The sequence below is a fragment of the Prionailurus viverrinus genome, chromosome B3, assembly GCF_022837055.1.
Source record: "Prionailurus viverrinus isolate Anna chromosome B3, UM_Priviv_1.0, whole genome shotgun sequence".
NCBI lineage: Eukaryota > Metazoa > Chordata > Mammalia > Carnivora > Felidae > Prionailurus > Prionailurus viverrinus.
Window position 1 is genome coordinate 118,385,132 of NC_062566.1, and position 12,969 is coordinate 118,398,100.

General features: G+C 40.2%; 1 pseudogene; it reads right to left on the minus strand.

Moving 5' to 3' along the window:
• Nucleotides 1–125: 125 nt before the first annotated feature.
• Nucleotides 126–8,337, minus strand: LOC125167177 (cyclin-dependent kinase 1-like; annotated as a pseudogene).
• Between the last annotated feature and the right edge of the window lie 4,632 nt (nt 8,338–12,969).

Consider the following 12,969-nt stretch of genomic DNA (forward strand, 5'->3'; position numbering starts at 1 on the left):
TAGATGATGAAGTGTAGCTTAAGTTTTACAACATAGGAAAGAACACATGAGACAAAAATAGAGGTAACAGTAAAAATATAACTATCTGTTCTTGAGACAGCATGTGGAAATTTTTTGTCAGAAAGCTACATCTTCTCAATCGGATTGTCCAAATCATTAAAATATGGATGATTCAATGTCATTTGCCAGAAACTTGTTTGTTGGGATTAACATTTTTGAAAGCAAATCTAAGCCATTTTCAACCAAGTTTTTTTTTTTAAGTTTATTTTTTTATTTTTTTTTCTGAAATTTATTGACAAATTGGTTTCCATACAACACCCAGTGCTCATCCCAAAAGGTGCCCTCCTCAATACCCATCACCCACCCTCTCCTCCCTCCCACCCCCCATCAACCCTCAGTTTGTTCTCAGTTTTTAACAGTCTCTTATGCTTTGGCTCTCTCCCACTCTAACCTCTTTTTTTTTTTTTTCCTTCCCCTCCCCCATGGGTTCCTGTGAAGTTTCTCAGGATCCACATAAGAGTGAAACCATATGGTATCTGTCTTTCTCTGTATGGCTTATTTCACTTAGCATCACACTCTCCAGTTCCATCCACGTTGCTACAAAAGGCCATATTTCATTTTTTCTCATTGCCACGTAATATTCCATTGTGTATATAAACCACAATTTCTTTATCCATTCATCAGTTGATGGACATTTAGGCTCTTTCCATAATTTGGCTATTGTTGAGAGTGCTGCTATGAACATTGGGGTACAAGTGGCCCTATGCATCAGTGCTCCTGTATCCCTTGGATAAATTCCTAGCAGTGCTATTGCTGGGTCACAGGGTAGGTCTATTTTTAATTTTCTGAGGAACCTCCACACTGCTTTCCAGAGCGGCTGCACCAATTTGCATTCCCACCAACAGTGCAAGAGGGTTCCTGTTTCTCCACATCCTCTCCAGCATCTATAGTCTCCTGATTTGTTCATTTTGGCCACTCTGACTGGCGTGAGGTGATACCTAAGTGTGGTTTTGATTTGTATTTCCCTGATAAGGAGCGACGCTGAACATCTTTTCATGTGCCTGTTGGCCATCCGGATGTCTTCTTTAGAGAAGTGTCTATTCATGTTTTCTGCCCATTTCTTCACTGGGTTATTTGTTTTTTGGGTGTGGAGTTTGGTGAGCTCTTTATAGATTTTGGATACTAGCCCTTTGTCCGATATGTCATTTGCGAATATCTTTTCCCATTCCGTTGGTTGCCTTTTAGTTTTGTTGGTTGTTTCCTTGGCTGTGCAGAAGCTTTTTATCTTCATAAGGTCCCAGTAATTCACTTTTGCTTTTAATTCCCTTGCCTTTGGGGATGTGTCGAGTAAGAGATTGCTACGGCTGAGGTCAGAGAGGTCTTTTCCTGCTTTCTCCTCTAAGGTTTTGATGGTTTCCTGTCTCACATTTAGGTCCTTTATCCATTTTGAGTTTATTTTTGTGAATGGTGTGAGAAAGTGGTCTAGTTTCAACCTTCTGCATGTTGCTGTCCAGTTCTCCCAGCACCATTTGTTAAAGAGGCTGTCTTTTTTCCATTGGATGTTCTTTCCTGCTTTGTCAAAGATGAGTTGGCCATACGTTTGTGGGTCTAGTTCTGGGGTTTCTATTCTATTCCATTGGTCTATGTGTCTGTTTTGGTGCCAATACCATGCTGTCTTGATGATGACAGCTTTGTAGTAGAGGCTAAAGTCTGGGATTATGATGCCTCCTGCTTTGGTCTTCTTCTTCAAAATTCCTTTGGCTATTCGGGGCCTTTTGTGGTTCCATATGAATTTTAGGATTGCTTGTTCTAGTTTCGAGAAGAATGCTGGTGCAATTTTGATTGGGATTGCATTGAATGTGTAGATAGCTTTGGGTAGTATTGACATTTTGACAATATTTATTTTTCCAATCCATGAGCAGGGAATGTCTTTCCATTTCTTTAAATCTTCTTCAATTTCCTTCATAAGCTTTCTATAGTTTTCAGCATACAGATCCTTTACATCTTTGGTTAGATTTATTCCTAGGTATTTTATGCTTCTTGGTGCAATTGTGAATGGGATCAGTTTCTTTATTTGTCTTTCTGTTGCTTCATTGTTAGTGTATAAGAATGCAACTGATTTCTGTACATTGATTTTGTATCCTGCAACTTTGCTGAATTCCTGTGTCAGTTCTAGCAGACTTTTGGTGGAGTCTATCGGATTTTCCATGTATAATATCATGTCATCTGCAAAAAGCGAAAGCTTGACTTCATCTTTGCCAATTTTGATGCCTTTGATTTCCTTTTGTTGTCTGATTGCTGATGCTAGAACTTCCAGCACTATGTTAAACAGCAGCGGTGAGAGTGGGCATCCTTGTCGTTTTCCTGATCTCAGGGAAAAAGCTTTCAGTTTTTCCCCGTTGAGGATGATGTTAGCTGTGGGCTTTTCATAAATGGCTTTTATGATCTTTAAATATGTTCCTTCTATCCCGACTTTCTCAAGGGTTTTTATTAAGAAAGGGTGCTGGATTTTGTCGAAGGCCTTTTCTGCATCGATTGACAGGATCATATGGTTCTTCTCTCTTTTTTTGTTAATGTGATGTATCACGTTGATTGATTTGCGAATGTTGAACCAGCCCTGCATCCCAGGAATGAATCCCACTTGATCATGGTGAATAATTCTTTTTATATGCCGTTGAATTCGATTTGCTAGTATCTTATTGAGAATTTTTGCATCCATATTCATCAGGGATATTGGCCTGTAGTTCTCTTTTTTTACTGGGTCTCTGTCTGGTTTAGGAATCAAAGTAATACTGGCTTCATAGAATGAGTCTGGAAGTTTTCCTTCCCTTTCTATTTCTTGGAATAGCTTGAGAAGGATAGGTATTATCTCTGCTTTAAACGTCTGGTAGAACTCCCCTGGGAAGCCATCTGGTCCTGGACTCTTATTTGTTGGGAGATTTTTGATAACCGATTCAATTTCTTCGCTGGTTATGGGTCTGTTCAAGCTTTCTATTTCCTCCTGATTGAGTTTTGGAAGAGTGTGGGTGTTCAGGAACTTGTCCATTTCTTCCAGGTTGTCCAATTTGTTGGCATATAATTTTTCATAGTATTCCCTGATAATTATTTGTATCTCTGAGGGATTGGTTGTAATCATTCCATTTTCATTCATGATTTTATCTATTTGGGTCATCTCCCTTTTCTTTTTGAGAAGCCTGGCTAGAGGTTTGTCAATTTTGTTTATTTTTTCAAAAAACCAACTCTTGGTTTCGTTGATCTGCTCTACAGTTTTTTTAGTTTCTATGTTGTTTATTTCTGCTCTGATCTTTATTATTTCTCTTCTTCTGCTGGGCTTAGGCTGCCTTTGCTGTTCTGCTTCTAGTTCCTTTAGGTGTGCTGTTAGATTTTGTATTTGGGATTTTTCTTGTTTCTTGAGATAGGCCTGGATTGCAATGTATTTTCCTCTCAGGACTGCCTTTGCTGCGTCCCAAAGCGTTTGGATTGTTGTATTTTCATTTTCGTTTGTTTCCATATATTTTTTAATTTCTTCTCTAATTGCCTGGTTGACCCACTCATTCGTTAGTAGGGTGTTCTTTAACCTCCATGCTTTTGGAGGTTTTCCAGACTTTTTTCTGTGGTTGATTTCCAGCTTCATAGCATTGTGGTCTGAAAGTAAGCATGGTATAATTTCAATTCTTGTAAACTTATGAAGGGCTGTTTTGTGACCCAGTATATGATCTATCTTGGAGAATGTTCCATGTGCACTCGAGAAGAAAGTATATTCTGTTGCTTTGGGATGCAGAGTTCTAAATATATCTGTCAAGTCCATCTGATCCAATGTCTCATTCAGGGCCCTTGTTTCTTTATTGACCGTGTGTCTAGATGATCTATCCATTTCTGTAAGTGGTGTATTAAAGTCCCCTGCAATTACCACATTCTTATCAATAAGGTTGCTTATGTTTATGAGTAATTGTTTTATATATTTGGGGACTCCGGTATTCGGTGCATAGACATTTATAATTGTTAGCTCTTCCTGATGGATAGACCCTGTAACTATTATATAATGTCCTTCTTCATCTCTTGTTACAGCCTTTAATTTAAAGTCTAGTTTGTCTGATATAAGTATGGCTACTCCAGCTTTCTTTTGGCTTCCAGTCGCATGATAAATAGTTCTCCATCCCCTCACTCTCAATCTAAAGGTGTCCTCAGGTCTAAAATGAGTCTCTTGTAGACAGCAAATAGATGGGTCTTGTTTTTTTATCCATTCTGATACCCTATGTCTTTTGGTTGGAGCATTTAATCCATTTACATTCAGTGTTATTATAGAAAGATACGGGTTTAGAGTCATTGTGATGTCTGTATGTTTTATGCTTGTAGTGATGTCTCTGGGACTTTGTCTCACAGGGTCCCCCTTAGGATCTCTTGTAGGGCTGGTTTAGTGGTGACAAATTCCTTCAGTTTTTGTTTGTTTGGGAAGACCTTTATCTCTCCTTCTATTCTAAATGACAGACTTGCTGGATAAAGGATTCTTGGCTGCATATTTTTCCTGTCTAGCACCCTGAAAATCTCGTGCCAATTCTTTCTGGCCTGCCAAGTTTCAAAAGAGAGATCAGTCACGAGTCTTATAGGTCTCCCTTTAGATGTGAGGGCACGTTTACCCCTTGCTGCTTTCAGAATTTTCTCTTTATCCTTGTATTTTGCCAGTTTCACTATGATATGTCGTGCAGAAGATCGATTCAAGTTACGTCTGAAGGGAGTTCTCTGTGCCTCTTGGATTTCAATGCCTTTTTCCTTCCCCAGTTCAGGGAAGTTCTCAGCTATTATTTCTTCAAGGACCCCTTCAGCACCTTTCCCTCTCTCTTCCTCCTCTGGGATACCAATTATGCGTATATTATTTCTTTTTAGTGTATCACTTAATTCTCTAATTTTCCCCTCATACTCCTGGATTTTTTTATCTCTCTTTTTCTCAGCTTCCTCTTTTTCCATAACTTTATCTTCTAGTTCACCTATTCTCTCCTCTGCCTCTTCAAGCCGAGCTGTGGTGGTTTCCATTTTGTTATGCATTTCGTTTAAAGCGTTTTTCAGCTCCTCGTGACTGTTCCTTAGTCCCTTGATCTCTGTAGCAAGAGATTCTCTGCTGTCCTGTATACTGTTTTCAAGCCCAGCGATTAATTTTATGACTATTATTCTAAATTCACTTTCTGTTATATTATTTAAATCCTTTTTGATCAGCTCATTAGCTGTTGTTATTTCCTGGAGATTCTTCTGAGGGGAGTTCTTCTGCTTGGTCATTTTGGATAGTCCCTGGCGTGGTGAGGACCTGCAGGGCACTTCCCCTGTGCTGTGGTGTATAACTGGAGTTGGTGGGTGGGGCCACAGTCAGACCTGATGTCTGCCCCCAGCCCACCGCTGGGGCCACAGTCAGACTGGTGTGTGCCTTCTCTTCCCCTCTCCTAGGGGCGGGATTCACTGTGGGGTGGTGTGGCTCGTCTGGGCTACTTGCACCCTGCCGGGCTTGTGATGCTGGGGATCTGGCGTATTAGCTGGGGTGGGTAGGCAAGGTGCTCGGGGGCAGGAGGGGCAGGCTTAGATCGCTTCTCCTTAGGTGATCCACTTCAGGAGGGGCCCTGTGGCAGCGGGAGGGAGTCAGATCCGATGCCGGAGGTTTGGCTCCGCTGAAGCGCAGAGTTGGGTGTTTGTGCGGAGCGAGCAAGTTCCCTGGCAGGAACCGGTTCCCTTTGGGATTTCGGCTGGGGGATGGGCGGGGGAGATGGCGCTGGCGAGCGCCTTTGTTCCCCACCAAACTGAGCTCTGTTGTCAGGGGGCTCAGCAGCTCTCCCTCCCTTTGTCCTCCAGCCTTCCCGCTTTCCGAGCAGAGCTGTTAACTTATGACCTCCCAGACGCTAAGTCGGGCTTGCTGTCGGAACACACTCCGTCTGTCCTGTCCGGCCCCTCCGCTTTTGCCAGCCAGACTCGGGGGCTCTGCTTGGCCGGCGAGCCGCCCCTCCGCCCCGGCTCCCTCCCGCCAGTCCGTGGAGCGTGCACCGCCTCGCCGCCCTTCCTACCCTCTTCCGTGGGCCTCTCGTCTGCGTTTGGCTCCGGCGACTCTGTTCTGCTAATCCTCTGGCAGTTTTCTGGGTTATTTAGGCAGGTGTAGATGGAATCTAAGTGATCAGCAGGCCGTGCGGTGAGCCCGGCGTCCTCCTAAGCCGCCATCTTGCCGCCTAACTTCAACCAAGTTTTTAATATGGGATGCTGGACTTCCTGGTTTCCACTTGGGAAATTTACTCTTACAGTCTTCTAAAGAATCCACTTCTGCCCACCCTTCATTATTGGGGGTGCCCAAAGCTCTAAAAATCCTGAAGACTTGATAAATTTCTGAATCCCTATGGAAAAGTGGCTTATTAGTTGCTAATTCTGCAAATATGATCAACTGGAGTTGAATAGAGAGCTGACCCCAGCAATACTTGGGCAAAACTATACCAGAGTGTTACTACCTCATGTATATATGCTCTGACAGGTATTCCAAAAGCTCTGGCAAGGCCCAGACCAGCCAATTTAGTTGTTCCTTTGTGGCCAATAGATTTCACGGTTTTAAGGAGCTATTCTAGAGGGACAAAACAACATCCCTTGAATGACTTGGTACAAACACGTCCTTTTTTTTTTCCTTTTCAAATTTTTGTTTAAATTCTAGTTAACATACAGTGCAATATTGGTTTTAGGAGTAGAATTTAGTGGTTCATCATTACATACAACACCCAGTGCTCATCATAACAATTTGCTCTTTAATACCCATCACCCATCTGGCCCATCCTCCACCCACCTTCCCTCTAGCAATCCTCAGTTTGTTCTCTATCATTAAGAGTCTCTTGTGGTTTGTTTGCCTCTCTTCTCTCCTCCTCCCCCCGCCCATATGTTCACCTGTTTTGTTTTTTAAATTCCACATATGAATGAAATTATATGGTATTTGTCTTTCTCTGATGGACTTTTTTTGCTTAGCATAATACATTCTAGCTCCATCCACATCAGTGCAAATGGTAAGATTTCCTTCTTTTTGATGGCTGAGTAATATTCCATTATATATATATATATATATATATGTGTGTGTGTGTGTGTGTGTGTGTGTGTGTGTGTGTGTGTGTGTATCTCACATCTTCTTTATCCATTCATCAGTTGGTGGATGTTTGGACTCTTTCCATAGTTTGGCTATTGTTGATAATGCTGCTATAAACATCAGGGTGCATATACCCCTTTGAATCTATATTTTTGTATCCTTTGGGCAAACAACTAGTGTAATTGCCAGATTGTAGGGTAGTTCTATTTTTTTTAGGTTTATTTATTTATTTTGAGAGAGAGCATGTGCATGTGTGCATAAGTGGGGGAGAGGCAGAGAGAGGGAGAGACAGAATCCTGAGCAGGTCCTGCTCTATCAGCACAGAGCCCTATGTGGGGCTCAAGCTCTCTAACCCGTGAGATTATGACCTGAGCCAAGATCAAGAGCCTGATGCTTAATCTACTGAGCCACCAGGTGCTCCACGGTAGTTCTATTTTCAACTTTTTAAGCAACTCCATACTGTTTTCCACAGTGGCTGCACCAGTTTGCCTTCCCACCAGTAGTACAAGAGGGTGTAGGGTTTCCCTTTCTCCTCATCCTCTCCAACACCTATTGTTTATTGTATTGTTACTTTTAGCCATTCTGACAGGGGTGAGGTGGTATTTCATTGTGGTTTTGGTTTATATTTCCCTGACGATCAGTGATGTTGAGCATCTTTTCATGTGTCTGTTAGCCATCCAGGTGTCTTCTTTGGAAAAGGCTCTCTTAATGTCTTATCCCCATTTCTTAATTGGATTATTTATTTTTTGGGTGTTGAGTTTGATAAGTTACTTATAGGTTTTGGATACGAACCCTTTATCAGATATGTCATTTGCAAATATCTTCTCCCATTCGGTAGGCTGCCTTTTAGTTTTGTTGATTGCTTCCTTTGCTGTGAAGAAGCTTTTCATCTTGAAGAAGTCCTAACACTTAATTTTTGGTACAAATAAGCCTTAACAAGTGAAGAATCCATGAACTGATGAGGAGCGATGGGATCCAAGTATTTCTTAAGATCCAAGGAATTCAAAGATGTGATATAACCTTGAACCCTATATAAGCATATCTTGAAGACTGACTATATTTGAATGACAAACTTCTTTTAACAAAGAAATTTCCTGAATTATAGTACTAGGAACATCTTCCTCTTTACTTCCTAGTCTGATTTTCTTCCTGGCTACCAGTTGACTTGTAATTTTTTGTCTACCCTTATATATAACTCCATAGGTACATTCTTCAATTATCTCTATTTTAGTATAATATTCCATACTTACCCAATAAGTAACGGTGGATACTGTGATGGTGGGATTGGGGAGTTAGAGGCATGGTGGAGGCAGGAATGGCAGCTACCTTGTCTATGTCATTCTTTCTTAAACTTCCAAGTTTACCCCAAGATAAACCCCACTTCATCATCATGTATGAATTGTTTTTGAAAATATTTGATGAATACTTTTCACTTTTCTACTATTTGAGGCACATCTGCATTTCATGCATCATCAAGAGGTCAGGAGACTCTACTCCCCATTGGCTGCTGTTGGATTACAGTGGTGCCTTGGTGCCTGAACGTGGGTGGACAAGTGTGTTTTGTAACCCTCTGAGATCCTTGAGGGGAGTGTCCAGACTGAGACACATGGGAATCTTGGTGGACTATTGATAATTTCTTGCCCCCTTGTATCAATTTATTTGTTCAAATCAAATATTTGTTCAGCTTTAGTCTGGAGGAGGAGCTGAAAACTGAGATAATAAAGGGAGGATAATAAAGGGAGAAGGAGGACTATTAGTAGAAACCCCAAAATAGGGAGAACACTTAGATGCTGACTCCCCTAAAATGACAAATATTCATGATCAAAAGCATGGCTCCTAGGTGTCTTAGTCATATCTCCAGGATTGTTTTATGGTATTCCTTCTAGTTTTTCTGAGAAGTGCTTTGAAATTCCATTTTTTCCTCCATTGCCTTAAGTTTTGTGGTGTACAAGTGCCCTGGTGACAGATGAGCACACTTTTCCTTATGTGTACCAGCACAGAAGGCAGCTGCCTGGTGGACGCATTCCTTCATCTGACTCTGGCCTATTTCCTTTTAGTGCTTTGAGCTCATTAGGAGTTTGATCAGTATTTGGTGAAAGCTCAGTGTCCCCCTTCTTTGGGACTCCAAGGATATGGGTATGAGATACCATAAAATTTATTTTGACTTGAGAGCATTAAGACCAAGGATTAAAAAATATCTCTTGGTCTGTCTTGGAAGCTGGGGTCACTGACCATATGCTCTGAGCAGCGGCACTGAGACATGAGACTGGGAAAAAGAAATTTCCAGTAGATAAGAGGGTAGGAGAGAGCCTGAATGTCTCCTCTAAGTCCTGAACAACTGCCAAATTCTCAAGGAAATATGTGGAGAAGGGTGAGAACCTCTTGGCTCTCTCCCACATCCAGTCAGCTGTGGATCTTGGAGTCTGTGAAAGTCCCTCTTTTTCTCTCCATTATCCCATTTTGCATTCTCCCTCACCTTTCCCCCTCTAATCTAGACTGGGACAATCAGAAGACAAAAGAATTCTACTTAAAAACAAGTGTAGGTAGGTATTTATAGTAGGGAAATGGACTGAATAAGCCAGCTGCTAAAAATGGAAGATCTGACTTAATCCATTCAGGAAGATTGTGGCCCAATGCATTTAGGGATAAAATAAATCAATTCAGATCTAATGTTTAGAAAAAGTAGCCCAGACTGGGATAGTTGGCTTCTCATGAGAAATGATACAGATTTTCCCAAATTGGCAGAAATGGTGGGGATGAGCTTTGCAGGCAAAAGACTTGACTCTTCACCTGGATATCAGAAGATCTTCTAAAGTCTGTTTTAATTTTCTTCTGGGAAAATTGGTCTAAGCCCTCTAAGCTTTGCACTACATAAATTTCAGTCAAGCCTGGTGAACCCATAAGGGAGTTTTGGAGCTCTGACTTATGTTTGTAGAATATTAATTCTCTGTCAATTTAATGGTGGATGCTCATTCAATTTTCCCACATGTGTAGGTTCTTTGAGTGAATAAACAAATGCACAGCATTTGTTGAGCACTTACTGAGTGCCATGCACCATACTAGGCTCTTCTCATTCTATTTCATTTAGGCCTCACCACAACCCTGGTGTATGCTCTCCATTTTTATGATCTACAAACCAAGGCTTAGCTAGGATTTTCCAAAGCCATGCTGTTTGTGGATAGAAGGTTGAGATTTGAACTCATTTCTAGCATTGGAGATATATACTGAGTCTTACAGTGTTTATTCAGTCCTCTTGGCATTTTATTCTGGGCTGTGTACTTATAGGCCCTCAGTTGGTGTTTGTTTATGATGAAGGCTTTATCTGTTTTACTTCTTCCTACTTTGAGGTCAACAGCCTACTTGCACTGTTTAACATCATGTCTACTTTATATTGTCTTATATCATCTCTTCTATCAGTTAGGAATGTAAGTTGCAAAAAAAAAAAAAAACAAAAAACCACACCTCACCTGAACCAATGTGGTGGTTTAAAAATATGACTGCAAATTCTTTGATACTCCTCCCATTGAGAGATGGGGTCTGTGTCTCCTTTCCTTGAATCTGGTGACTACTTTGACCAACTGAGTACTGCAGAAGTGACATTGCATGATTCCTGCATGAGGCTAGGTCATAAAAAGCCATGCAACTTTCACTTAATTCTCTTGGGATGCTTGCTCTCTGTGCTGTGAAAAGCCAAAGCCATATGGAAAGGTCACATGTGAAGGTACTCTGGTCATCAGTCCCATCTGAGTCTAGTCTTTGGTTAGCTCAGCCCAAATACCAGACACATGAGTGAAGAAGCCACTTCAAAGTAGATCCTCCAGGTTTAGCTGTTCTAGTTCCTAGGTGTTTGAGGCATTCAGCTGTTTGTTTCCTCTGTAGAGGCTCCAGTCATGGTGGAGTGGAGGCAAACCATTCCTGCAGGACCCCTGACCCACATCTGAAATCCTGACCCACAGAATCTGAGGAATGTAAGGAATATTGTTACGTTTTAATTATGAGCGTCTCTTAAGTCATATATTAAAATCATATAGTGGTCTATCATTCACAATGATTGTTTTTAAACTATTTATTTGTTTATTTATTTTAAATTCCAGTATAGTTAACATAAAGTGTTATGTTAGTTTCAGGTGTACAATACAGTGATTCAACAATTGTATACATTACTCAGTGCTCATCACAATAAGTGTACTCTTAATCCCCATCACCTATTTCACCCATCCCCCCAGCCACCTCCTCTCTGGTAACCATCTGTTTGTTCTCTAGAGTTAAGCATTAAAAATTATTTTTAATCTACCAGCTGACAGCTCAGTTAGGTCCTCCTTGGATTATGTGGAAACCATAATCCAATGATGTTTTTCTGTCACCATGTTTTGGGTTAGCTTGTTACATAGTAAGAGTAACTGGAATATCCAAATTGGTTCAACTAGATGATGAGTTTTGAAAACAGACGATGCTGATTACTTCTCTGGGAAGCTTCTCAGTGTCCAATTCAGCACTGAGAACATCAGTTCTGTTTAATATGTTTACTATTGTTGGGATGAGGACTGGATATTGTATGGAAACCAATTTGACAATAAATTATATTAAAAAATGTTTACTTATTGAAGAAAGAGGAGAAGGAGGAGGTTTTCCAGAGCAGAGGTCTTCAGAATTTTTTCCTTGCATGTCCCCTGAAAGGATTTTGAGAGACAATGTACCCCCTTGCATGTTTTTAACTTGATATCTACAGTTTCCCATTATAACTTTACATAGTTGCAAAGAGTGTAATTTTTGGCATATTGTAAATACTGACATTTAAGAATAAACCTTTGTTTGCTCTTTTTCAATTCCCAATGAAGTCTAAATATCATCATACTACTACCTTCGGTTTATAAATACCCAAACAAGATTTTCTTCTGTAGTCAGATATTTTTACATCATTTCTTTTCTCCTTAACTTACATTTTCATTCTGCTTTCCCCACAGAATTTTATCCTAATGTAATATATTTTTATGCTTGAAAGTTTTTTATTGATTTCTGTATCATACTTCTCTGCAACAATAACATGCATATAAATTGAAATAGCATTTGAAAATATTTCACGTGACTAAAAGGCTTTAAGTATTGAAACATTTCTTCTGGATTGAATTATCGTTATAGTTATTATTACTATGCAGTTGAGAAACACATAAATATACATTTTAATATATAATTATTAAATATAAAAAGTGAAATTCATTAGAAATGCATCTGTAGGGGATGGATAGGAATTTTAAAAATTTCATTTACCTGTAGATGAATATTACTGCTAGAATGAGACAAGTTTACTTACAATCCTATTTTTTGTTTATTAAAACACAAGTGCTGAAAATGTTCACATAAGTAGATGGAAAATGTTCATAGCAGTAGATGGAAATATAAGGAATATTTCTTTATCTGAATTATTTTGAGTATGTTGAAGTCATATATTAAAATCACATTGTGATCTATCATCAAAAATTATTTTTAGTGATCTATCAGTTGATAGTTCAGTTAGATCTTTCTTGGATTATGTTGAAAACATGTGAATTGGAAAAGGACAGGTAACCAGTCATTTGAGTTGTTCACTTGCAAATGGCCTTGTTACCCGCTCATTAGACACATTCACACGAGTATGTCTATTTACACCCTCTGTTTGGAGCCCTGGAAGGTTATACTCCAGGCCGGATCCTATTAAGGTTTGGGATGAGTGAGAACTATGTCTTTCTTTTGATCAGTGGGAGGAAGACTTCCGTGAAAGAGAAGGTCAGGAAAGAGAACTTGCCTGATGCCCCCAGTTCAGGCAGATCAATTTGAGGAGGGTCTGCCAGAAAACTGAGGGTTTGGAAATTGATCCTCATAAATCTATCGGTGCTCCC